We start from the raw sequence: 27,032 nt of genomic DNA, 5'->3' as shown, positions 1-27,032 counted from the left end.
GATTAAAGGAGACACTTATCTTTTATAAGGGTCCACTGGCAAACTTGTTCAACACTTTTCCCAAAAGGAGACATTATCTGAATTGTCTTGGACAGCAATCAAATTTACCCTCTGCTTCACAGAAACACTATTTCTATCTTTCAAGGATATTGCTATGTGAGCATCCTTAGAAAAGACAGTAAAAACAAAAGCCATTAATGATTTTTCAGAAGATGTGAGAGAATATCTCTCAACATAATGCACACATTATTATGAGAGAGCAAAGAGAAGTAAGACTGGAATGGGAGTTGAGCTTCAGGAAAGGCTCACTAACAATAATAAAATTTAATATTTTCTAGAGCTTACTATATGGCAGGGTGATTAACATAAATTAAGATGTTACTGGCATGAACCTCAATGTACATATGGGAAAAAGGAAAAAAAGAGGTAGAGTTGGAGTTACTTGTTCAAAGCATCACATTTAGTGAGTAGAACTTCAATTGAACCTATGTCTATCTTAAGAATCAGTCACTCCTATCAGAATGGCCATTATCAAAAAGTCTACAAATAATAAATGCTGAAGAGGGTGTGGAGAGAAGGAACCCTCCTATACTCCTGGTGGGAATGTAAATTGATACAGCCACTATGGAGAACAGTATCGAGGTTCCTTAAAAAACTAACAATAGAGTTACCATATGATTCTGCAATCCTACTCCTGGGCATATATGTGGAGAAAACTATAATTCAAAAATATACATGCACCTCAATGTTCATTGCAGAACTATTTACAATAGCCAAGACATGGAAGTAACCTAAATGTCCATCAACAGATGAATGGATAAAGAAGATGTGATATTTTTTATAGTGAAATATTACTCAGCCATAAAAAATAATGAAATGTTGCCATTTACAACAACATAGATGGACCTAGAGATTATCATACTAAGTGAAGTGAGATAGAGAAAGACAAATATCATATGATTTGCTTATATGTGGAATCTGAAAAAAAGATACAAATGAACTTATTACAAAACAGATCCACAGATATCAAAAATAAATTTATGCTTACCAAAGGGGAAGGGGGGGCATAAATTAGGATGATGGGATTAACATATACACACTACTGTATATAAAATAGATAATAAAAAAGAGATACTGTATAGCACAGGGAACTTATTCAATATTTTGTAATATGTAAAGGAAAAGAATCTGAAAAAGAATCTACAAAAGAATATGTATGTATAACTGAGTCACTGCTGTACACCTGAAACTAAGACATTGTAAATCAACAATCCTTCAGTAAAAAAAAGGAAAAAAGTTTGATATGACAAAATAATAGTTGCAACACATATGTGAGTTACAAAGCATAACACCAGGGGTTATCTAGGAATTCACCATTCAACTTATGAACTTTGTCATTAGCAATAATATCTTACCTGTGGTTTTGTGCACTCCTTCATTATCTTATCACTCTATTTTTTCCCCCAGTTAAATGCTATCCTCTATTTGGGTTTATCATTTTATTGACTTTAATTTTTAACATATAGTTTTACTATATATATAAAACAATATAAGCTAACTTTGAAAATAAAATCTTTTAATTTTTATAATTAATTTTTATACAGTATCATGCCCTAATAATCTTCTGCAATTTGCTTTTATTCCACTCATATGTTTGTAACATCCAGTTTACTACATATAGTTGATAGGTCAGTCATTTTCATGGCTTCATACTGGTATATTTTATGCTTGAACAAAAGGTTCTTATTTTTCATTCCAGTACAGCATCAGCTCAAAGTCCAAAATTTCATCTTGACCTGAAACCCATCATCTCTGTTAAAATTATACTAAGTATCTTTTAAATATTTTATGATATATATTTAATTTCCCTTTGCTTTAAAACTTTTACTTCTTGGGGCTTCCCTCGTGGTGCAGTGGTAGGGAGTCCGCCTGCCGATGCGGGGGACACGGGTTCGTGTCCCGGTCTGGGAGGATCCCACATGCCGTGGAGCTGCTGGGCCCATGAGCCATGGCCGCTGAGCCTGCGCGTCCGGAGCCTGTGCTCCGCAACGGGAAAGGTCACAAGAGTGAGAGGCCCGCACACCGCAAAACAAACAAACAAAACTTTTACTTCTTATATTTAAGATGTCTTTTTTATTTCCTAGACAATAAATCCATAACACATCTTCCCCTTCATGATATCAGTGCCAAGGTTGTTATGTAATTTAATTCTATAATTTTAAACCTCAGAAAACATTATGATTATTGTTTAACAGTCAACATTCATTTAAATTTATTCACATACTTAGCTGTATTGATCTTGGTTTTTCCTGTATTTCTGTCCTTTTGTCTGGCATCATTTTCTTTGATCTTTACAAATCCCCTTTCATAGTTTTCTAGTTCCTGTTTCCTGATGGCAAATGTTCTCATTTTTTTGTTTGTTAGAAAATATATCCTTTTGGGATTTCCCTGGTGGCGCAGTGGTTAAGAATCCACCTGCCAACACAGGGGACACAGGTTCGATCCCTGCTCCAGGAAGATCCCACATGCCGAGGAGCAACTAAGCACGTGTGCCAGAACTACTGAGCCTATGCTGTAGAGCCTGTGAGCCACAACTACTGAATCCACGTGCTGCAACTACTGAAGCCCGCGAACCTAGAGCCCATGCTCTGCCACCGCAATGAGAAGCCTGTGCATCGCAATGAAGAGTAGCTCCCTGCTTGCCACAACTAGAGAAAGCCCATGCATAGCAAAGAAGACCCAACACAGCCAAAATAAATAAATTAATAAATTTATTTTTTAAAAAACAAAGAAAATATATCCTTTTGCCTGTACCATTGAAGGCCATTACTGCAGGATTTAGTTTGGAGTCAGTAGCTTTGAACATAACCATCTTCTTTTGGCTTCCAATGTTTCTTTTGAGAAGTTATCTCTCTCCTTATTGCTCTTTTGAACTTAATATAACTTGTTTATCTGGCTTCTCTATGACTTTTTTTTTTTTTTTGGTACGTGGACCTCTCACCTTTGTGGCCTCTCCCGTTGCAGAGCACAGGCTCCGGATGCACACGCTCAGCGGCCATGGCTCACGGGCCCAGCCACTCTGCGGCATGTGGGATCCTCCTGGACCGGGCCACGAACCTGCGTCCCCTTCATCGGCAGGCAGACTCTCAACCACTGCGCCACCAGGGAAGCCCTCTATGACTTTTATCTTTTTTTCCCCTGAGTTTTATCAATGTATGACTATGTTGTTTGGATGTTTTTATACTGTTTGTCATTTACAACCCTCCTTGACTTTCTGAGTTCATGATATTGACAGTGTTAAAAAAATATTTGCCAATATCTTTAAATAATACTTCTGCCCAATTATTTTTCTCTCCTCATTGTTTATATTAATTTGCACATATATTATGGTTTTTACAATCCCATATTTCTATTATATTTTTGTCTGTGTGTTTGTTTTCTTCCTTTTCTGTCTTTCCACGTTTGTATCTTAATAATTCTCCTTAATCTATTTTCCAGATTATGTTCTCTTCAATTTAAAATTTCATTTTTTTTCTTTTTTTTTTTTTTTTTTTGCGGTATGCGGGCCTCTCACTGTTGTGGCCTCTCCCGTTGCGGAGCACAGGCTCCGGACGCGCAGGCCTAGCGGCCATGGCTCACGCGCTTAGTTGCTCCGCGGCATGTGGGATCTTCCCGGACCAGGGCACGAACCCGTGTCTCCTGCATCGGCAGGCGGATTCTCAACCACTGCGCCACCAGGGAAGCCCTTTTTTCTTTATTTTGAAATTTATATTTGATATTTGATTCTTCTTTACACTTACCACATTGTTCTAAATATATACATCTTTACTTTTTATGAACACATTAAATAGCTATTGCTCAAGTGCATGTTTGAAAATTCCAAAATCAGGATTTCTTGTGGGTCTTCTACCTGTTTTCTCCTTTACATGTAAATTTCATAGATAACATTTGAGACTATGGATGATGTTATTTTCCTTCAGGATGGATTTAATTTTGCTTCTGTAAAATAGTTAAATTAAGAGTAGATTGCATCAAGTTGAGTCAAATCTGCACTTCCTATTTTTTATGGATTGTTCTGATTAACCTCCTTTTCTAAAGTATACTTAATTGGGAGACCCTGTTGAATTCTTAGATATGGTTGTAAGGTTTCATTCATCTTGGCAGTTTTCAAACTCTAATTTTTTACTCTCAGCTCCATGAAACCCCATAACGGTATGATAAGTGGTCACTCTTCACTCAGCAAACTATATAGAAGATTATATATAGTCTTCCCACATCAAAAGTATATAGTTAGGTAAGTTTTTACAAGTATAGATAACCCTATAATCATTACCACAAATAAGGAACAGAATATAAAACTAATCTCAAATTGTTATTTATCTCTTCTAGAGTTTCATATATTCAGAATCAAGTTTTACATATTTCATTGTAGAGTAAAGTCCCTTGGGAAGTAATTTTAATTATAAATTTACTATTTTTAGTAAAAACAGGGCTATCAAATTTTCTAATTTTTATTGAATCAATTTTCATATTTTCTGTCTTTTATAGAATTTATTCATTTATCTAAGTTTTTATATTTATTGGCATAAAATTCTTTAATTATTTTCTGTTATATATAGTATCTTAGATTTATTCCTATATTAATAAATTTTATCAATTTTTGCTTTGGTCTCAATCAATTATCTAAATCTTTTGAAAGAATCTGTAGTTTGCTTTATTGATTTCTGTTGCCCTTCTCTTTCCTATTTGTGTTTGATTTATGTCCTTGTCTTTGTTTTTTCTTTCCTTTCACTTGCTTTTGGTCTAATTTCCTCTTCTTTGTGTAACCTACTTGTGTATGCATCCATAAGAGAGTTTCAAAATAAGCAGTGTAAAAATTAATAGGCTGAAAGGAAAATAGGCAAATATATAATTTGGAGATTACAATACCACTGTCACATTAATATGTGGACAAGTGAACAGAAACTCAGTAAAGGCACAACAATTTTGAGTAGTATTATCAACCAACCTGGCCTAATTGATTTACACTGTATACTCTAGACTACACCACCAAAACATGCATTTTGTTGTGTTCAAGCAACATTCACCAAAAGAGAATATATACTGGACACAAAAGATATCCCAACACATTTAGAACAACTGCATTCACAAAGAGTATATCTCCTTATCAGAGGCAATTAAATTAGAGATCAGCAACATGTAGAAACTTGGAAAATCTTCAAATATTCTGCATGCAAACAACATCCTTCTACTCATTTGTGTTGGTCTGATAAGGCTACCGTAAAAAAATACCCAGACTGCGTGGTTTAAACAACATGAATTTATTTTCTCACAGTTCTCAAGGCTAGAATCTCAAAATCAAGATGCCAGCAGGGTTGGTTTCTGGTGAGGATTCTCTCCCTGGCTTGCAGACTGCTGTCTTCTTGCTGTGTACACACAGGGCCTTTCCTCTGTGCTCTGCACTCCTGATGTCTCCTCCTCTTCTTATAAGGACACCAGTCCTATTCACTTCACCTTTATTACCCCATCCTTCTGACCTTTAACTTTACTTCCTTAAAGGCTCTCTCTCCAACTACAGTAATATTTGGATTTTAGAGCTCAAGCCCAGTTTTGAGGAAACACAATTCAGTCCATATATCATTTTACTTTTAAACATTGAAAATTTTGAGTACATTAATAATAGTTTAAAATGCTGTTATCTCTTAATTCATTAATCTATATATATATAACTTCTTCTTCTATTTTCTTTTAACTGACCTTCCTCTGGACTTTGGGTCATACTTTCTTCCTTCTTGGCATGCCAAATAATTTTTGATTGGAGGCTGGGTATTTTTATGTTGAGAATCTGGATTTTATTTTCTACCTTTAAAAGATCACTGTGCTTTGTTTTAACAGTTAACTTACTTGGGTATCAACTTTATCTCTTTTTTTAAACTACTAACCAGTGCTGTAATTTGGTCTATAGTAGCCTTAAATCTAGGGAAGGTTTAGATGTATTACAAAGGTGAGGTCTTTTTGAAGTTTCTACTGAATTACCCATATCACTAAAGATGACTCTATTCTTGCTAATTGGAGCTCAAAAATCTCCTGTCTTATCTGATATCACAGAATTGTTTAGCTTGGAAGTAATGTTGGTCATTTGTTGTCTAGCCTCATGGAGTTTCTCCCTACACATGGGGATCTTCAGCAAGCTGCATTTAGCAAAGAATGAAGATAAACCCACTGTAAGTTTGGGGGGCTCTTCTTCTCTATAGATCTCTTCTCTCAGGAACCCTGTCCTGCAATTCCCAGTTGCCTAACTTTCTCAAACTCTGATCTTTATGTCCTTAATTCAGAAAGACCCTACAGGAGCTTTTTCTTGGTGGTCTGGAATATTCTCCTAGGTAGAAAACTAGGATAATTTTGTCGAGCTCACCCTGTATGTTTCTTTTTGCACAGAAATCACAGATCTTCACTGATTCTTGTTAACATCTGAAAACAATTAATTTTTATAATTTCTCCAGTATTATAGTTGATTGTTGTTTGAGGGTAATTCAGGTCCCTGTCTCTCCAGCATGACCAGAAGCAAAAGTTTAAGACAACTGTGTTAAAATTAAAAGTAAATACAAAAATAATAATAATAAATAAAAAGTAAATACAAAATTCTCATAAAGAAGGAAATTATACAGTCTGAATATAACAAACTGTCCAACTTGATCCTTTGTCAACTACAGAACTAGGTCTTCAGCAGTCTTGCTTTTGTTTAAGCATTCACTTTGAAATCTTCCCCTTTCAATCTGTCATTCCCTTTGATATTATCCATTTTGATTCACTCTGTTATTCACTTTAAGAACCCTGGAGATGTTCATTCTCTTTGACTCTCACTCTTATTCCAATCATCCTTAAAATCTAACCTCAAGTTTACATTTTAAAAATGTTAAATAAGTCTAGCAATAAAATATTTTTCAAAACATTTTTCATATTTAAAATTTGACCTATGAAACATTGACAAATGAAGTTCACTAACAAAACTTGATGCTACATTATTGAAATAATCCTACATTTAACTTTCTGTGTAATTTGTATTTGTAAATTCCCACTTTTGACTACAGATAAGTCATAAAGTGAAATGTCATATCAAAGCTCTTCCACCACTGCCTCTAAGAATTTCTCACATGCTTATATTATTTAGCAAAAAAATAATTTTTATAAAATAAATAATATTTATTTCACTCTGGCAATTTCTCTTTCATTACAACTGGGTTTTTAAATACTAATGTAATAAGGAAGAACCTTTGTATTCTATTGAATATACTAAAGAGATATTGCCTATAAGCTTAAATTATACATAAAGGCCCATTTCTGGAAACCCTGCCTCCTAGGTAATGAAAGTTAAACTAGAATATCTTCAATAAAGCTAATTAATATTTAATTTTATAAATAGTATATATTTTTATTTTTTCATTCTTAAATTCTCATTTTTACTTCTGTGATTTTAACTTTTATGTCTTCCCTTTAGTAATAAATAATAATGGTATATATGAGGTTTTAGAGATTAAATATTAGATTTTTTTTCCCTTTTGCTATTTAATAACATAAGCTGTAAATTCTTTGTTAAATCGTGAAGAAATTCAGTTTAGCTGCTCAGGTCTGTTTACCTTTCTTTGTATGTGCTGGGGAATATCAATTATAACCTTGATAATGAACTGGGAGCAATTCTGTATGAATTCATTGTGTCTTTTTGCCTAATAAGTATGTGTATTAGTTTGCTAGAACTGCCATAAGAAAATACTACAAACTAGGTGGCTTAAACAAAATATTTATTTTTTTTTCAAAATTCTGAATCCATAAAAGTCCAAGATCAAAGTGTATGCAGCTTTGGTTTCTCCTGAGTCCTTGATCCTTGGCTTTTAGATGGCCATCTTCTCACTGTGAACTCAATGATCTTTCCTTTGTGCACTTGGATCCTTGGTGTCTCTTTGTATATTCAAATTTCCTCTTCTTAAAAAGACACAATTGAATGGACTAAGGTCTACCCTAATGGCCTAAATTTAAATTAATCACCTCTTTAAAGGCTCTGTCTCCAAATACAGTCATATTATGAGGTGTTGGGAGCTCAATATATGAATTGGGAGGGGGCATGATTCAGCTATAACATTATTATGTAACATTTACTTAATAATGTCTGTGTATGTACTTGTGTGTATTTACTTGGGAAATGTTACATAAGCTTTTTAAATTGAATTATAATTGATTTGCAGGGCTTCCCTGGTGGCGCAGTGGTTGAGAATCCGCCTGCCAATGCAGGGGACACGGGTTCGTGCCCCCTTCCGCGAAGATCTCACATGCCGCGGAGCAGCTGGGCCCGTAAGCCACGGCCGCTGAGCCTGCGTGTCCGGAGCCTGTGCTCCGCAATGGGAGAGGCCACAACAGTGAGAGGCCCACATACCGCAAAAAAAAAAAAAAAAAAAAAAAAAAAAATTGATTTGCAATATTATATTACTTTCAGGTGTACAACACAGTAATTCAATATTTTATAGATTATAATCCATTTAAAGTTATTGTAAAATATTGATTGTATTCTCTGCATTGTACAATATATCCTTGCAGGTTTTTAACTTTATTTATACATAGTAGTTTGTACCTCTTAATCATCTACACTTAATTTGCCCTTTCCCCCTTTCCTCTCCCCACTGGTGACCATTATATTTGTGTTCTTGTTCTCTATATCTGTGAATCTGTTTCTGTTCTGTTATAGTTTTATATACATTTATTTGTTTTATGGGCAGAAGACCTAAATAGACATTTTTCCAAAGAAGACACACAGGTGGCCAACAGACACATGAAAAGATGCTCAACATCACTACTCGTCAAAGAAATGCAAATTAAAACCACAATGAGATATCACCTCACACCGGTCAGAATGGGTATCATCAAAAAGAACACAAATAACAAATGTTGGTGAGGATGTGGAGAAAAGGGAACCCTTGTACACTGTTGGTGGGAATGAATATTTGTGCAACCACTACAGAAAACAGAATGGAGGTTTCTCAAAAAACTAAAAATAGAACTACCATATGACCCAGCAATTCCACTCCTGGGTATTTATCTGAAGAAAACAAAAACACTAATTTGAAAAGAGACATGCATCCCAATGTTTATAGCAATACTATTTACAATAGCCAAGATATGGAGACAACCTAAGTGTCCATCAACAGATGAATAGATAAGGATGTGGTATACATACACAATGGAAGGTTACTCGGCCATAAAATAAAATAAAATTTTGCCATTTGCAACAACATGAATGGATCTAGGGGGCATTATGCTTACTGAAATAAGTCAGACAGAGAAAGACAAATATTGTATGTTATCACTTATATGTGGAATCTAAAAATTGAAACAAATGAATTCAACAAAGTTTTTTTACTGTATTTTAAAAATATATATTTGCCAAAGCTTGATTCATATTTTTGAAATGATAGTTTTATTAATTTTATTTGTAGCTATTCCTTAATCCTTTGTGCTTTTATCACTCATAAAGTTTCATAACATTCAAATTTATACATTCTAATTATTCTTGTTTTTTAAAAAAATGTTTTATTGTAACTGAATGCTACAGAATTTCCTTAGAATAATATTTTTTGTCTCTTGCTTTATACACACAAATATGTATATATATATGAATAATATATATATAATAAGTATACATGTATTTAAATCTTAAACACCATTACACTACCTCATAAAAATAGAAATTCTAATAAATGTTGTATAATATTCTACTAATATATGTATATTCTTAAAAAAGACTGCTTCAGAGGAACTCACTGTATACGACAGGGAAACGTTGAAAAATTTTAACTCAACTTATTTCAAAAAGATATGCAGCAGGGCTTCTCTGGTGGCGCAGTGGTTGAGAGTCTGCCTGCCGATGCAGGGGACACGGGTTCGTACCGTGATCTGGGAAGATCCCACATGCTATGGAGCAGCTAGGTCCGTGAGCCATGGCCATTGAGCCTGCACGTCCGGAGACTGTGCTCCACAACGGGAGAGGCCACAACAGTGAGAGGCCCACGTATTGCAAAAAAAAAAAAAAAAGATATGCAGTTATGACCAATTTAGAATTGCAATTCATTTCTCTTTTACCTTGTGGTTTTTCTAATAGTTCTGATTGACTCTGCTATTTAAGTACTTATTCATTTATGCTCTTATGCAATAAATTGATGGGCACAGTGCCAAAGCCTCTGTTATTCCTCCTTATATTATGATAAACCTGGCAAAAGTGCATCTGTTCTTGAAGGAGCTCATTGCTTAGCATCAGAAGTGGATTAAAAAAAAAAAAGAAGCTTGAAGCTGTAGAAACAATGTGACAAGGCATGAGATAGGAGACATTAGTGTAGAGGAGTGAATACCTAATTCTTTTTGGAGATTAGGGAAGAAGTTACTGAATGATAATACTTGAGATATGGCTTGAAAGAGTAGGAGATTGACAGGTAGACAATGATAATCTGCGTGGGTGGGGATAAAGAGAGGAGTCTTCAGGAAAAAGGAATCCCATGTATGGAGGCCAAGGCTAAACTGTCCTGCTAAATTTTGAGATTGCAAATTGTTTAAAATCATCAGGGGCTGAGAGGGGACTGGCAGAGGTGAGCCCAGCTGGTAGGCAGAAACCAGATGACTAAGGAGTGCTAAAGCTATGCTTAGGAGCTGGGGCAGCATGCCATCTGTAACAGAAAACCATATGTGATTTTAAAGAAATGGTTGTCAATATCATGTTCATACTTTAGAAAGATCAATCAGATGGCAAAATGGAAGATGGGCAGGAAGGGAGTGAAACTGGGGAACAATTAGTAGGTGATTTAGTAAGCCAAGGAAAAATGATAACATGTAGAGATAAGGAGGTGACAAGAGAAATGGAAATTTTCTCTTATTTTTATTATTCTTTTATTTGAAAAATATTTTTACTGTTTCAGATAATTAGCCTTTAACTAGATATTTAGTAGTCCTAAGTGTCCTAATAGCATCATGCAAATTTATTAACAATTTATGATGAATTTATTTATAATTTACTGATTTAAAAAAAACAATATTTTAGGTGGTTTACATTAAAATCCAACACCCTTAACACAGAAACAAAATTAAAAATTAATAAGAAAAATAATATATATGTAACCAACATAAAAAATGTCCTTTGAGGGCTTCCCTGGTGGCGCAGTGGTTGAGAGTCCGCCTGCCGATTCAGGGGACACGAGTTCGTGCCCCGGTCTGGGAAGATCCCACATGCCGCGGAGCGGCTGGGCCCGTGAGCCATGGCCGCTGAGCCTGCGCGTCCGGAGCCTGTGCTCCGCAAAGGGATAGGCCACAACAGTGAGAGGCCCGTGTACCGCAAAAAAAAAAAAAGTCCTTTGAGGCACACGCTATACTTTTTTTTATAAACATTTTATTTAACTTCTTGACATCCCTAAGTTATGTACCATCATGCCATTTTCCAGATGAGGATATTTTGAAAGTGGTTTTGGAATCTTAATCTTGGAGTTGGCTGATAGAATGAGTGTCCTAAGAAAAGGCCCATCTTTTATTTATCTTTACACCACAAACATCTAGCTAAAAAGAGCTGACTGAAGAATAATAGCAAATCAGCTCAAAATTCCCTAGTATTCGATTAAAGAAAGAATATTATGGAATTTATACCTCTTTGCCCGTTTTTGTTCTTTTCTTATATAAGGAACATGGCAAAACTAGTATGAAATGGCTTTTAATAAGGAGAAAGATATATACATAATTATATATAGAACACTTTACAAGGGTTTTAGACCTGCACTATATAAGGTCATGTCTCATATCAGCCTTTGGCAAAACACAAAGTCAAAATTTTAATTAATTTTGTCAGTTCATTGACTAATTCATTTATTTAATTACCAGTCTTTCAGAACCTCTACTCAAAATTGAGAAAAGAAAATTTTCCTCAGGAAAGTGTAATGGGGAACATTTTTTCTATTAAAATGAAATCTGATATGTATGTGCTAAAAACTATAAAAGCAAAGGGGACCTTGAGTATACAGAGGGGAACCCAGGAATGACTTTCCAGTAATGGTAACAATTAGGCTATATATATATATATATATATATATATATATATATATATATATATATATATATTTTTTTTTTTTTTTTTTTTTTTTTTTTTTTTAATGAGAATATGTACGTTAAGAGAAAGGACAGGTTAATTTGGTGGGCCGAAAAAACAGATTTCTTCAAATGCAGAGAGGGTCAGGAAAACCTTGTTCCCTTTGGAGACTTTTAAGTAGTTGATATGATTAGATTTCAAGGGGCACAGATTTAGAGCTTCTCTGGGTTTATTGAGTCCAAAGAGAGATGAAAAACAAAAGCAAAACCAAGATTACAAGTATTCTTGTATGCCACGCAAGGAGTCGGGATTTAATTTAGGATGTATGGGGTTTTATAATATCATAGATTTAGATTTTAGAAAGGTCACTGTAGTGACAGAGGGAATCTAGGGTCATGCTATTGAAACAAAGCAGAAAGAGACAAGTTTTACAATACAGGAGAGAAATGATGAACTAACAAAATGGTAATAAGATGGAAAGGACAGAACTTGAACTGAGGTAGAGGGAAAGGGAAGCAAGCAGAGGAGCACTTTATAAGCTGTCCTTCCTTAGAAGATGTTTAAATGAATACATTTAGATAAAGAAAGATCAGAATAAGACAAAAAGGTGTTGGAGAACTCAGAGGGGAAATCAATGTCTTTGACATCAAAGAAAGTAGTTAAAGGATGAAATGTTATTAAGCTAATTCCGTGGAAACTCAACTGGGTTCCTGCTACAACTTGACCTGTTTCCATTCCTATGATCACGTCCATGACATTAGAATCTAGCTATGATTCTGGAAGGTACAGGACAGTTTAGCTGCTTTATGTCACCCAGTGTTATAAAGAAAAACAAATAGAAATGAGAAATGTTCTAACTAATCTGAAAAAATATATAAGTTGGAACAAATCTGTGTATTTGACCTTTTGTGCATCATTGAATCCCTAATCTAAAACAAACCACATTTGAATAATTTTCTGTCAAAAACTGATTTACACTAAAAGGGAAAAATGAATTTCAGCCCCTGTGGTACCTAGAAATTGCTATGGTTTTCATTCACTTGATTCATTAGATCATTTCTTGTAACCCATTCTCAAATCACCTTAGAATAGTTAGAAACATTAATATCAAAAGAGGCAGAGTGCTGTCTAGAAGAATTGTCTTCAAGAAAATCACTGAACACTTAAGAAAGAAGTAGGAATCTTTTCAAAGATTTCACTGGTTTTACATAATAATTATAAATATTTTGGTTTTGAAATTTAAATATGTATCTTTATTATGATGAAAATATCTGTATACATTGCAACACCAGGACAACATGAATTTCAAAAGAATATATCACTAAGAGTGGAAGTTCTGTGGGATTTTTAATATAGAACCAATTTCCTTCTTATCAATTATCAATACAAAAAAAGCCAGTTTCTATTAAGGAAGAAAAGTAAATGCAAACATGTCTTTTTGTAGGACTCTTTTCTTAATGAATCCCACTAGATTTCTAGCATTTCTATACAGTATCAGCCTCTTGACCTTTTTTTGTAATACATTATGTTATACCTGGGATATTTTGTTGTCTTTACTCTTACACCATCTAATGCAGGGGTCCCCAACCCCGAGGCCACAGACCAGTACCAGTCCGTGGCCTGTTAGGAATCGGGCCACACAGCAGGAAGTGAGCAGCAGGTGAGTGAGCAAAGCTTCATCTGTATTTACAGCTTCTCCCCATCACTTGCATTACCTCCTGAGCTCCGCCTCCTGTCGGATCAGCTGTGGAGTTAGATTCTCATAGGAGTGCGAACCCTATTGTGAACTGTGCATGTGAGTGATCTAGGTTGCATGCTCCTTATGAGAATCTAATGCCTGATGACCTGAGGTGGAGCTGAGGCTGTGAGGCTAGTGCTGGGGAGCGGCTGCAAATACAGATTAGCAGAGAGGTCTGACTGCACAGAGACCATGATAACTCAACTGCTTGCGGACTCATAACAAAACCCTAGCAGTAAGTGACAAGTGACAATTAAGCTGCATCTTACAGAGTAGACTGCACATAAGCAACACACTTCGGGTGTCACTGTCTCCCATCACTACCAGATGGGACCATCTAGTTGCAGGAAAACAAGCTCAGGGCTCCTGATTCTGCATTATGGTGAGTTGTACAATTATTTCCTTATATATTACAATGTAATAATAATAGAAATAAAGTACACAATAAATGTAATGCACTTGAATCATCCTGAAACCACCACCCCCCTTCCCTGGTCCATGGAAAAATTGTCTTCCACCAAAACAGTCCCTGGTGTCAATAAGGTTGGGGAATCACTGATCTAATGAATATCATGTTGTGAGCTCATCCAGACGATTTAACCAGAAACTGTCACTGGAATTTGCTTAATTCCTCTCTATCTGCTCCCATAAAATACTACCTGAGTTTTTCTTGGTAAATATTTGTGTGTGAGGGTGGAGAGACAATAGGGCATTGCCATGCGAGGTAATAATTCTCTCACCTCCAACTAGCACTGGCATACCATTTGCATTCAACATCTCTGTCTCATTCAATGCTGTTGTCCCCCCACCCCACATCATTTATTGTCTTTCTATTGCTGACATAACAAACCACTACAAACATATTGGCTTAAAACTGCAGTCTTTTATAGTCCTGGCTGAACAGTTGTGTGCTGTTCTAAGCATTCTATTTAAGTTCAGTGTCAGCAAATTGCATGCATTTGATTCCTTGGAATCTCTAGGGCAAAATGTGGTTGTAGGACTGAGGCCTCCATTTTCTTGCTGGCTCTGAGCTGAGGGATGTTTCCAGCTTCTAGGAACTGCATGCATTCTTTGGCTTGTGGCTTGCTTCCTCCATCTTCAAAGTCAGTAAATGTGGCTGAAGTCTTGTTCTCAATGCCCTTTGCTGAGAAACTCTTCTGCCTTCCCCTTCCTTGCCATGTAAAGTAAGATATTTTCAGGCCTAAGGCCAGTGGGCAAAGATCATGGGGGCCAAAAACCTGACTACCGCACATCAGAAATCTCAATTCTAGTTTTACTTCCCTACTTTCTCTTCTATGAACTTTTCTTTCATTTATGGACATACATACATACACTATTACATTTCCTTTTAATTATACTATGTTCCCCCAGGAAATCCATCTCTGAAAGTACTCTACATACTTATTTGTCAAGACCCGATTCAAAACCAATCTTTTTCACAAAACCTTTTTGACCTCTAACTGGAATCAATGTCTCTGTCTCCTAGAGTTCTCCGAGAGTAGGATGGATAAGACAATTAGGAAAAGGGACTAAGATTTATTCTTTGCCTACGATATGCCAGGTGCTTTAAACACATTTGTTGTACACACCTAACGAAAGGAGTTGGCATTATTAATCTTACTTAATAGGTGAAAAATGTCCCAGAGAGGGTCGTTCACTTCCCTGATACCACGTGCTTATAAACATAGGATGTAACTGCTGATCTGGTTGTCTGTAAAACATCTGTGATTTTCCTGCTACCTCAGTGTCCTTGGTAGCTGTGTCATAGCCCTTATCAGGGCTAATGTAATGTAATGTCCCAGATGTCAGTAGTCCCTTGAATTAAAATAACTTGAGTCCTCATTCCACATATTGTGAGAAGTCCAGAGCTCTGGAAATTGTGGAATTGTGCTTTGCTAACTTCTCACCTTGTAGCAGCTCACTTTGGCACCAGTCCCCTAGCAGCGCTCATCCAAGTGTGAACTCCTGTGGGTGTTTTTAAGGAGTATCTCATATCTGTTCCTGAGTCTTATGTAGAACATAAGTCTTATGTAGATCACTTACATGTGTCTTACCCATTGCCCTCCAATCCTGCAGCTGCTGTTCTCTTCACTCCTTCTGCATTACACCAGATGCTTTTTCCTGAATTTTACAAAGCACCACGAATGCATGACTGTTGTGTTTAACGTCTTCCCTGAAGTCTGGGAGAAATTGAGAGGTATTCCAAAAAGCACAGACAATGATTGAAAAATAAATATGAGACATTGTCATTCTTAAAGCTTCCTCAGTTGTCTTTGCCATCAGACTTTGCTCACCTGCTCTGTATCTCCTTGAAACAAAAATGCTGTCAAGCATCTGATCTTAGTACTCTCTCTCCCCAGATCCTTTCTCCCAACTCTAATTCTCTCTATACCGCAGATTACCCATAAAGCCTTGTGTCTTAAACCAGCCATGGGAAAAGTGAGATGTCTAATTTATTACTCATGCAGTTCATTTTGCAGGTGTGTGGAAAACACTCCCATCCTACTCCCAGTAGAGAGTTGGGCAAAGGGGAGCATACCTTATTCAATAAAAAGGTCCATTCAAGTGTTTTCCAAACTGAAAGAGTCAGCTACCTCTAATATGTATTGTGTACCCCCTCCTCTGAATTAGGATAGTGTTTTTTTAATATTTTTTTCATGTTCTCCTCATGAATTTAGCATGTGGAGGTAGGGTGGGGGGATGCACATGCATTTCACCACTAGAATGTGAGCTCTTAATTTTGGGGAGAATATCTTACTTTTATTGGTCTTTGTATACCCTAGCTGCATAGCCAGTGTTTTGCATGCTGTGATTTTGAAATGATCAGCACTTGAAGCATTCCCTTAATAGCTTATTCCCTAAACCACCTGGGAAAAGACAGAGTTGAACGTTTTGTGGTTTTCTAAATGGTTCTAGGATTTGTAACTTATTTACCTATGCCTCTTTTATCCAATTACTTACTTTAACTGCAGTGATTCTTGTTTTATTTGTTACGTTTTGCTGGTACTTAACTAAGGTGTCATTATAATGCAAAATTAAATATTTTCTTGAAAAATAAATTGGTCACAATAGGCCCTATGATTTAAAATGGATTTTAAATATTGCATACAGGCTTTATTTTTCTCTATTTTAAAGTAGCATATGCTCAAATACATGTATTCCTGAAAAGAAATGCCAGCCTTTAATAAAAGTCCATGGACATATTTAGTCACAACACTTGAAGTGAAAAAATAAGTTAATTATTTTAAGGTTGCTATTTGTTTACTCTGTTTTTTAGTGTGTTCCTACATGGCTTAGGAGGGTCTAACAAATGAATAGAATTAAAAGCTTAAACAAAATTTATCCTTCCTGTGTTTTCAGACTTCTTGGTTCCCAGAATTAAGGAACATCATAACAGAAGATCACCTAATTTCTTTATGTTTCGTGAGTATGTAGTTGATATGTAGTTTTTATTTGCTAAAATCCAATGTAATCCCATTTAAAATCTTTGGATTAATAGGTTTTAGGCAGAATTATTTTGGCCTATGCAATTTGCCATGGTCGTAATGCCTCTTTAAATGCTTATAGGCATGGTGAGTAACCTAACTGAATCTGGAAAGCATTGCCCATAGAAATTGTGAAGTGCAGTGTACTTATTTGTCCCTGGAAAACTGCCAAAGCAGTGGGCAAGCAAACTGCCAAATATGTGCATGGCGCACCCGTGAATGACAAACTAAAGTACATATGAGACCTGATACCAGGTCTGGGAGGCCTGGTATCAGCAAAGCATCTGGGCCTTGAAGTGTGACTGTATTATATTTTCTACTCCCAACTGAGAACAATGCTAATCATGAATGCAGAGGTTGGCATTGTTTAGAGTCCTTTTGTTTTGAAACCTTTGCAATATATTAGAATAAAAATAGAACCATGCTTTTAATATTTGAAGTCTAAAGTCTCATCTGTAATTGCTTTGGATTATATCTATTCTTATAAGCACTGTTAGTAATACTGGGTGCACAATATGTTAACATAGATACTCAATTTGGCTCTTTTTCACTTTTGAGGATGCACTTATGCTAAATGGATGGGATGGCTTTCTGTCTTCATTTGTTACAGATATGACCCCTAATAAACGTTACACAGTAAATACTAATTATAGACAATGTCTTTTTCTTGATACCTTTGTTTTTCACTCTTCAGTTTAAAGAAGCAGGGCTCCAAAGTGCCATCTCAAACTGTATTTTCTGGATATTGGAAACTAAACTGCTATGAACTTCGTAGATAGTAAAATACTCTTTCAAAATATGTTTGGAGAATATTTAAATGTAAGTTTGGACCAAACTAGAACAATGTTTAATTATGCTTTAAAAAAAGAATGAGCAAAAATACAAGCCACTGGAATGGGACAATTTTATTTGCTTAATATAGAGGGCAAATTACTTTTTCACTATATTTCAGTGATTCTCAGAAATGAGCAAAACTTTATAATAATGAGGGGGAGGGCTTAAAATATGAATGCATAATATCTACATGTTCGTGAATAATTTGATTTAATTGTTTTGGAGCAAGGTTGACACCAGTATTTTTGTATTCTTTTTTTTTTTTTTTTTTTTTTTTGTGGTACGCGGGCCTCTCACTGTTGTGGCCTCTCCGGTTGCGGAGCACAGGCTCCGGACGCGCAGGCTCAGCGGCCATGGCTCAAGGGTCCCGCCGCTCCGCGGCATGTGGGATCTTCCCGGACCGGGGCACGAACCCGTGTCCCCTGCATTGGCAAGCGGATTCTCAACCACTGCGCCACCAGGGAAGCCCGACACCAGTATTTTTAAAAGCTCCCCCAAGTGACTCTAGTGTCCATCCAGTGTTAAAAATTACTGCTATATCTGAAGTTATAATTGAAACTACTTTATTCAATCCCCCATCACATATTGTATTTGTAATATAACTCTCTTGTTACATCTCTGGACTTTATGAAAATGTCTTTTGTTTTCTCTTTTCTTATTCAGTGTTCTACTGAGTGGAAGGGAGAATTTATTTTTTAAAAAAACACTGATTTTGAAAACCATGATCATCAATTGCTTCGTTTGATGACCTAATTGGTGAAAAGTGTGGGTGTGAAGGAGGGGAGGAATCTCTTACCCTAACTCTTATTACCACTGTTTTGTTATTGGATAAAGTAAATAGAAATTGCAAAGCATCATCAGCTTTCCTCTTGGTTCTAATTGTGAGTTGATTAGAAATTTGTCACTTTTTAGCATAGCATTTCACAATCAGAAAATTGGTTAGAAATTCAGGAAGAGCTTTTGGTATAAGAATCCTCTAAGCCCCTTCTGTAAACAAACAGCGTAAGTAATTGTCAACACTGATATTACTGCTAGATACTTACCTGCATTGTTGCAATTTATACATTTTGGATTTTAATGTTATCTCAATGTGAACACATACTCTGCAACTTGATAGATATTTTTTATTTTATCTAAAGAATCGGGGCTTCCCTGGTGGCGCAGTGGTTGAGAGTCCGCCTGCCAATGCAGGAGACGCGGGTTCGTGCCCCGGTCCGGGAGGATCCCACATACTGCGGAGTGGCTGGGCCCGTGAGCCACGGCCGCTGGGCCTGTGCGTCCGGAGCCTGTGCTCCGCAACTGGAGAGGCCACAACAGTGAGAGGCCCGCGTACCACAAAAAAAAAAAAAAAAAAAAAGAATCTATATTAAAGTTGAAACAAATCTTTAAATACTATGTGTATAGCCTCTAGATATTACTAAGAAATAAGAAGAAAAGGAAAACTTCTCAATTTTTAAATTGACTTTAGTGATTTTTGTGAAGATTATTATCATCATCTCCCCTTTTACCTACCCTTCCTTCATTCTGTCCTTTTTTTTCTTCTTTTTTTTCCTTCCTTGCTCTCATTCTTCCCTTATTGTAGATATAATCCTTAAAAAAAAAATCAGGAAGGAAAACACATGAAGCTGGTCACTGTTGCCTTCTGCAACCACTCTCCCTGTTTGCTGTAGTCTCCTCTCAACTCTGCCCCATCACATCTGGGTCCTGACTGACAGATTCTTGTTGGACTTGCATCATTGAGACCTTTCTTGGTCTATGCATCATATGTGCTGTACCCTAAGAAAACAGGCAATATTCTCACACTGTCTGCCTCAAAATATATTTGCATCATTGCTATTTCCTTGGCACTTTGCTAGATGTCTAGTTAGGCCAAATAATTTACAAAGTGTTAATGGTAAATACTAGCTTATTATGAAAAACAATCTTCTTGGTCATAATACTTTAAAAGACTCCACAAAAATGTTTGCAGCAGTTAGGTAGAATATGAAAAAAAAAATGAACTAGAAGTTAAGGCTGGTGCCAGTAGCTTTATGTGACCATTATATAACAGGAGTCATCTTCAATTTTGTAAGTCCCAAAATTGGTGTCATTAGTTCATCCAAAGATAAACAATTTCACTGAAGTGACTTCCACTTTCATAATTTACAAGAGACTTATGTATAAATGAGGGTACAAAATAAACATTTCAAGATTATACTATGTATAATATGTACATCATAAACATACTATTGCATATTATTCCTCATTAGAATTTAAGATGACAGGGACTGTCTATTTTATTGACTACTATATCCTTAGTTTCTAGACCAATGTCTGATACATATATTAGGTATCCAATGAATAGTATGAGTTTATAAAATAAAAATGTCATGCTATGTGGTAAAGTCCTCTTTACTTATCGGTATCATCCCCTAGTATTTAAATCCCACGTTGGCTGGGACTGTATTATTCACATACATAATGCTTGCTCCAACACAATGCTTCAGCAAACCAGTACATGATTTCCTACAGAAGTTAGAGTTTAAATCATAATGATAGAGATGATGATGATGATGATGGTGACAAGTCATCACCTAAGAATGATGAGTCGGTAGGGCATGTTGAGGAAAGAAGAGAAGGTTTGAGATTATTCTAGAAAAAATATTGTTAAAGAAATATGAAGAAATTGTCTGGCAATTTGGGGTGCTTTTTGAGATTGTGGTCTTCATATTTTAAAAAGTTCATTTAACACATTTGTGTAATTTTCTCCAGCAGCATTCCACTTCTCAGCTGCAGCCAAGGAGTACACAAACATTTAGTTATAGCCAGGGCTGGCACTTAGTGGGAAAGAGAGTGAGAAAGAGGAAGAGAGAGAGAAAACAAGGGAGCCAAAAGCAGAATGATCAATGAGTGAGAAAGCTGAACAGCATTTATATCAAAGAATCTGGATTTTTGAGAGAGTAAGTGAGAAATTCAGCACTGAAGTAATAATGAGAAACAGTAAGCACTTCTGTCATCTTGAATACTGAGCTGTGTGAGTTGACTGTGGGTAAAATCACTACCTGAAAAGGCTGTAAAAGAAAGTGCCTTCAAGAGATAGTCGTGTCATTTGGGCCAGCGAGATAAGAGCAATTTTTTTTTGTGTGTGTGTGGTACATGGGCCTCTCACTGTTGTGGCCTCTCCCATTGTGGAGCACAGGCTCCAGACGTGCAGGCTCAGCAGCCATGCCTCATGGGCCCAGCTGCTCCGCGGCATGTGGGATCCTCCCAGATCGGGGCACGAACCCGTGTCCCCTGCATCAGCAGGTGGACTCTCAACCACTGCGCCACCAGGGAAGCCCAGAAGCAATATTTTTAAGAGGTGTTTAGAAACGTGGAGTAATTTTTTTAATACGATTTGAGATTCTTGGGGCATAGGAGAAAGATTTGAGAGGGAAGGAGGGAAGGAGAGAGAGAAAAATCAGAAAATGAAATCATAGAGATGTACAGGAAGTACAGACGTTGGCATCTTTTGATGGATGGACAAGACTGTCCATCAGATGAACAATCTGATGGTGACTGCAATGGACAAAACTGTGAGGCATGTGGGACTGTAGATCCATGGTGAGGAGGCCTTTCAAAATCTTTCTACCCAAAAATGAGATTAAAATGTCCTCAATATTTTCTTCCAGGTCATTGATAAACTGCCAACTAAAAGGGACTGATGATGTATATTTGATTCTGGCACAAGCGAATTTGCTTTTGGATTTCCCATCAGTGCTTATTATAACTCCACTTACTGTTATCCATCTGCACTGTAAAGACATCTATGGTCCTGCCTTTGAGCTTTGTATATAGAGACGGATATGTAGGCAAATATTAAAATAAAACTTCCAGAATAAGTTTTAAAAATGGTTCTCATAAATAATTAATGCATATAAATGACTTTTTCACAAAAAATAGCTGAATAAGATGAGACTATCTTTGGGTAATAACAGTCAAATTGCATGAGGCTCCAAAACATTTTAAAATGTATTTATATGTATATATTTTTTGTTTATTTTCTATTTTTTGTGAAAAAGTCATTCATATGGATTAATTATTTATGAGAACAATATTTAAAACTTATTCTGGAACTTTTATTTTACTATTTGCCTAAATACTCTTTATTATTTTTCTCAGAACAGTAGCTAAAATTAAAGCATTAGGGAGATAGCTTCAAGATGGTGGAGGAGTAAGATGTGGAGATCATCTTCCTCCCCACAAATACATCAGAAATATACCTACATGTGGAATAGTTCCTACAGAACACCTACTGAATGCTGGCAGAAGACCTCAGACTTCCCCAAAGGCAGGAAACTCCCCACGTACCTGGGTAGGACAAAAGAAAAAAGAAAAAAGAGGGACAAAACAATAGGGATGGGACCTGAACCTCTGGGAGGGAGCTGTGAAGGAGGAAAAGTTTCCACACACTAGGAAGACCCTTCACTGGTGGGTGGGTGGTGAGGGGGGCTAGATTTGGAGCAATGGAGGAGAGTGCAGCAACAGGGGTGCGGAGGGCAAAGTGGAGAGATTCCCGCACAGAGGATTGCTGCCGATCAGCACTCACCAGCCTGAGAGGCTTGTCTGCTCACCCGCTGGGGTGGGCGGGGGCTGGGAGCTGAGGCTGGGGTTTCAGAGGTCAGATCCCAGTGAGAGCACTGGGGTTGGCTGCATGAACACAGCCTGAAGGGGGTTAGTGCACCAAAGCTAGATGGGAGAGAGTTCAGGGAAATGTCTGGAACTGCCTAAGAAGCAAGAGACCATTGTTTTGGGGTGCGTGAGAAAAGGGATTCAGACCACGGCCTAAAGGAGCTCCAGAGATGGATGTGACCACGACTATCAGCGTGGACAGCAGAGACCTCTGGTCTCAGACCAAGGCCGGACCAAGCAGATGAAGAAGGCTGTGTGCAAGACAGGTCACTATCAACACTTCCCCTCCCAGGAGAATGTGAAGCCTGGCACTGCCAGGGTCCTGTGATCCAGGGACAACTTCCCCAGGAGAACACACGGCACACCTCAGGCTGCTGCAATGTCATGCCAGTCTCTGCCGCCACAGGCTTGCCCTGCAATCTGTACCCCTCCCTCCTCCTGGCTTGAGTGAGCCAGAGCCCCCTAATCAGCTGCTACCTCCCACACAGTATGGGAACAGATGCCCTCAGGTGACCTACAAGCAGATGTGGGGCCAAATGCAAAGCTGAACACCGAGAGCTGTGTGAACAAAGAAGAGAAAGGGAAATTTCCTCCAGCAGCCTCAGGAGCAAAAGACTAAATATCCACTATCAAATTGATGTACCCTGCATCTATCATACCTGAATAGACAACGAATCATCTCAAAATTGAGGTGGTGGACTTTGGGAGCAACTGTAGATTTGGGGTTTGCTTTATGCATCTAATTTGTTTCTGGTTTTATGTTTATCTTAGTTTAGTATTTAGAGCTTATTATCACTTGTAGATTTGTTTACTGATTTGGTTTTTCTCTTCCTTCTTTTTGTATATATATATTTTTTCTTTTTCCTTTTTTTTGAGTGTGTATGTGTATTATTTATCCTTTTTTTGAGTGTGTATGTGTATGCTTCTTTGTGTGATTTTTGGCTGTATAGCTTTGCTTTTACCATTTGTCCTAGGGTTCTGTCTGTCCATGTTTTCTTTCCTTTTTTTTTTTTAAGTGTAGTTTTTAGCACTTGTTATCATTGATGGATTTGCTTTTTGGTTTGGTTGCTCTCTTCTTTATTTCTTTTTAAATTACATTTTTATTTTTAATAATTTTTTAAATTTTAATAATTTTTAAAAATTTTTAAAATTTTAATAATTTAAAAAATTTTAATAGTTTTATTTTCTTTCTTTCATTCTTTCTCTTTCTCTCTTTCTTTCTTTCTTCTTTCTCTCTTTCTCTTTCTTTCCTTCCTTTTCTTTTCTTTTCTTTTCTTTTCTTTTCTTTTCTTTTCTTTTCTCTTTTCTCCCTTCTGTTCTGAGCCACGTGGCTGACAAGGTCTTGGTGCTCCGGCCGGGTGTCAGGCCTAAGCCTCTGAGGTGGGAGACCTGACTTCAGGACACTGGACCAACAAGGACCTCCCAGCACCATGTAATATCAAATGGAGAAAGCTCTGTCAGAGATCTACATCTCAATGCTAAGACCCAGCACCACTCAATGACCAGCAAGGTACAGTGATGGACACCCTATGCCAAACAACTAGCAGGACAGGAACACAAACCCAATCATTAGCAGAGAGGCTGCCTAAAATCACAATAAGTTCACAGACACCCCAAAATACACCACCAGATGTAGTCCTAACTACCAGAAAGGCAAGATACAGCCTCATCCACTAGAATACAGGCAACAGTCGCCTCCACCAGCAAGCCTACACAACCCACTGAAACAACCCTACCCACTGGAGGCAGACACCAAAAACAATGGGAATTACGAATGTGCAGCCTGCGAAAGGAGACCCCAAACACAGTAAGTTAAGCAAAATGAGAAGAGAGAGAAATACACAGCAGATGAAGGAGCAAGGTAAAAACCCACCAGAACAAACAAATGAAGAGGAAATAGGCAGTCAACCTGAAAAAAATTCGGAGTAATGATAGTAAGGATGATCCAAAATCTTCGAAATAGAATGTGCAAGAAATGTGCAACAAGGACCGAAAAGAACTAAAAAGCAAACCAACAATGATGAGCAGCATAAAAAAGAAAATTAAAAATTCTCTAGAAGGAATCAGTAGCAGAATAACTGAGGCAGAAGAATGGATAAGTGACCTGGAAGATAAAATAGTGGAAATAACTACGGCAGAGCAGAATAAACAAAACAGAAAGAAGGGCTTCCCTGGTGGCACAGTGGCTGAGAGTCCGCCTGCTGATGCAGGAGACACGGGTGCGTGCCCCGGTACGGGGGGATGCCACATGCCACGGAGCGGCTGGGCCCGTGAGCCATGGCTGCTGAGCCTGCGTGTCTGGAGCCTGTGCACCACAGTGCAAGAGGCCAGAATAGTGAGAGGCCCGCATACTGCAAAAAAAAAGGAAAAAAAGAGAAAGAAAATAATTGAGGACAGTCTCAGAGACTTTGGGGACAAGATTAAATGCACCAACATTTGAATTATAAGGGTCCAAGAAGAAGAGAGAAGCAAAAAGGGACTGAAAAAATATTTGAAGAGATTATAGTTGAAAACTTCCCTAATATGGGAAAGGAAATAGCCATTCAAGTCTAGGAAGCACAGAGAGTGCCACATAGGATAAATCTAAGGAGAAACATGCCAAGACACATATTAATCAAACTATCAAAATTTAAATACAAAGAAAAAATATTAAAAGCAGAAAGTGAAAGGAAACAAATAACACACAAGAGAATTCCCATAAGGTTAACAGCTGATCTTTCAGCAGAAACTCTGCAAGCCAAAACAGAGTGGCAGGACATATTTAAAGTGATGAAAGAGAAAAACCTACAACAATGATTACTCTACACAGCAAGGATCTGATTCATATTCAACAGAGAAATTAAAAACCCTCTTGGACTCTTGGTAGGAATGTAAATTGATACAGCCACTATGGAGAACAGTGTGGAGGTTCCTTAAAAAACTACAAATAGAACTACCATATGACCCAGCAATCCCACTACTGGGCATATACCCTGAGAAAACCTTAATTCAAAAAGAGTCATGTACCACAATGTTCATTGAATCTCTATTTACAGTAACCAGTACATGGAAGCAACGTAAGTGTCCATCAACAGATGAATGGATAAAGAAGATGTGGCACATATATACAATGAAATATCAGTCATAAAAAGAAGTGAAACTAAATTATTTGTAGTGAGGTGAATGGACCTGGGGTCTGTCATACAGAGTGAAGTAAGTCAGAAAGAGAAATAAATGCTGTATGCTAATACATATTTATAGAACCTAAAAAAAAATGGTTATGAAGAACCTAGGGGCAAGACAAGAATAAAGATGCAGACATAGAGAATGGACTTGATGACACGGGAAGGGGGAAGGGTAAGCTGCTCTGAAATGAGAGAGTGGCATGGGCCTATATATACTACCAAATGTAAAATAGATAGCTAGTGGGAAGCAGCCACATAGCACAGTGAGATCAGCTCGTTGCTTTGTGACCAACTAGAGTGTTGGGATAGGGAGGGTGGGAGGACGGCGCAAGAGGGAGGAGATATGGGGATATATGCATATGTATAGCTGATTCAGTTTGTTATAAAGAGAAACTAACACACCATTGTAAAGCAATTATACTCCAATAAAGGTTAAAAAAAAGAATAAAAAATAAAATTGGAACTACTATATGACCCAGCAATCCCACTACTCAGCATATACCTGGAGAAAACCATAATTCAAAAAGTGTCATGCACCACAATGTTCATTTCTTCTCTATTTACAATAGGCAGGACATGGAAGCAACTTAAGTGCCCATCGACAGATGAATGGATAAAGAAGATGTGACACATGTATACAATGGAATATTACTTAGCCATAAAAGGAAATGAAATTGAGCTATCTGTAGTGAGGGGGAAGGACCTTGAGACTGTCATACAGAGTGAAATAAGTCAGAAAGAAAAGAAAACACTGTATGCTAACACATACACATGGAATCTAAAACAAAAACAAAAACAAAAACGTTCTGAAGAACCTAGGTTCAGGACAGGAATAAAGATACAGACTTGGAGGATGGACTTGAGAACATGGGGATGGGGAAGGGTAAACTGAGACAAAATGAGAGAGTGACATGGACATATATACACTACCAAATGTAAAATAGAAAGCTATTTGGAAGCAGCCACATAGCACAGGGACATCAGCTCGGTTCTTTGTGCCCACCTGGAGGGGTGGGATAGTAAGGCTGGGAAGGAGATGCAAGAGGGAGGAG

Source organism: Kogia breviceps, chromosome 5 (genome assembly GCF_026419965.1).
Source record: "Kogia breviceps isolate mKogBre1 chromosome 5, mKogBre1 haplotype 1, whole genome shotgun sequence".
NCBI classification, from domain to species: domain Eukaryota; kingdom Metazoa; phylum Chordata; class Mammalia; order Artiodactyla; family Physeteridae; genus Kogia; species Kogia breviceps.
The sequence above is the reverse complement of the archived record's forward strand: the minus strand, read 5'-3'. Positions refer to the sequence as shown.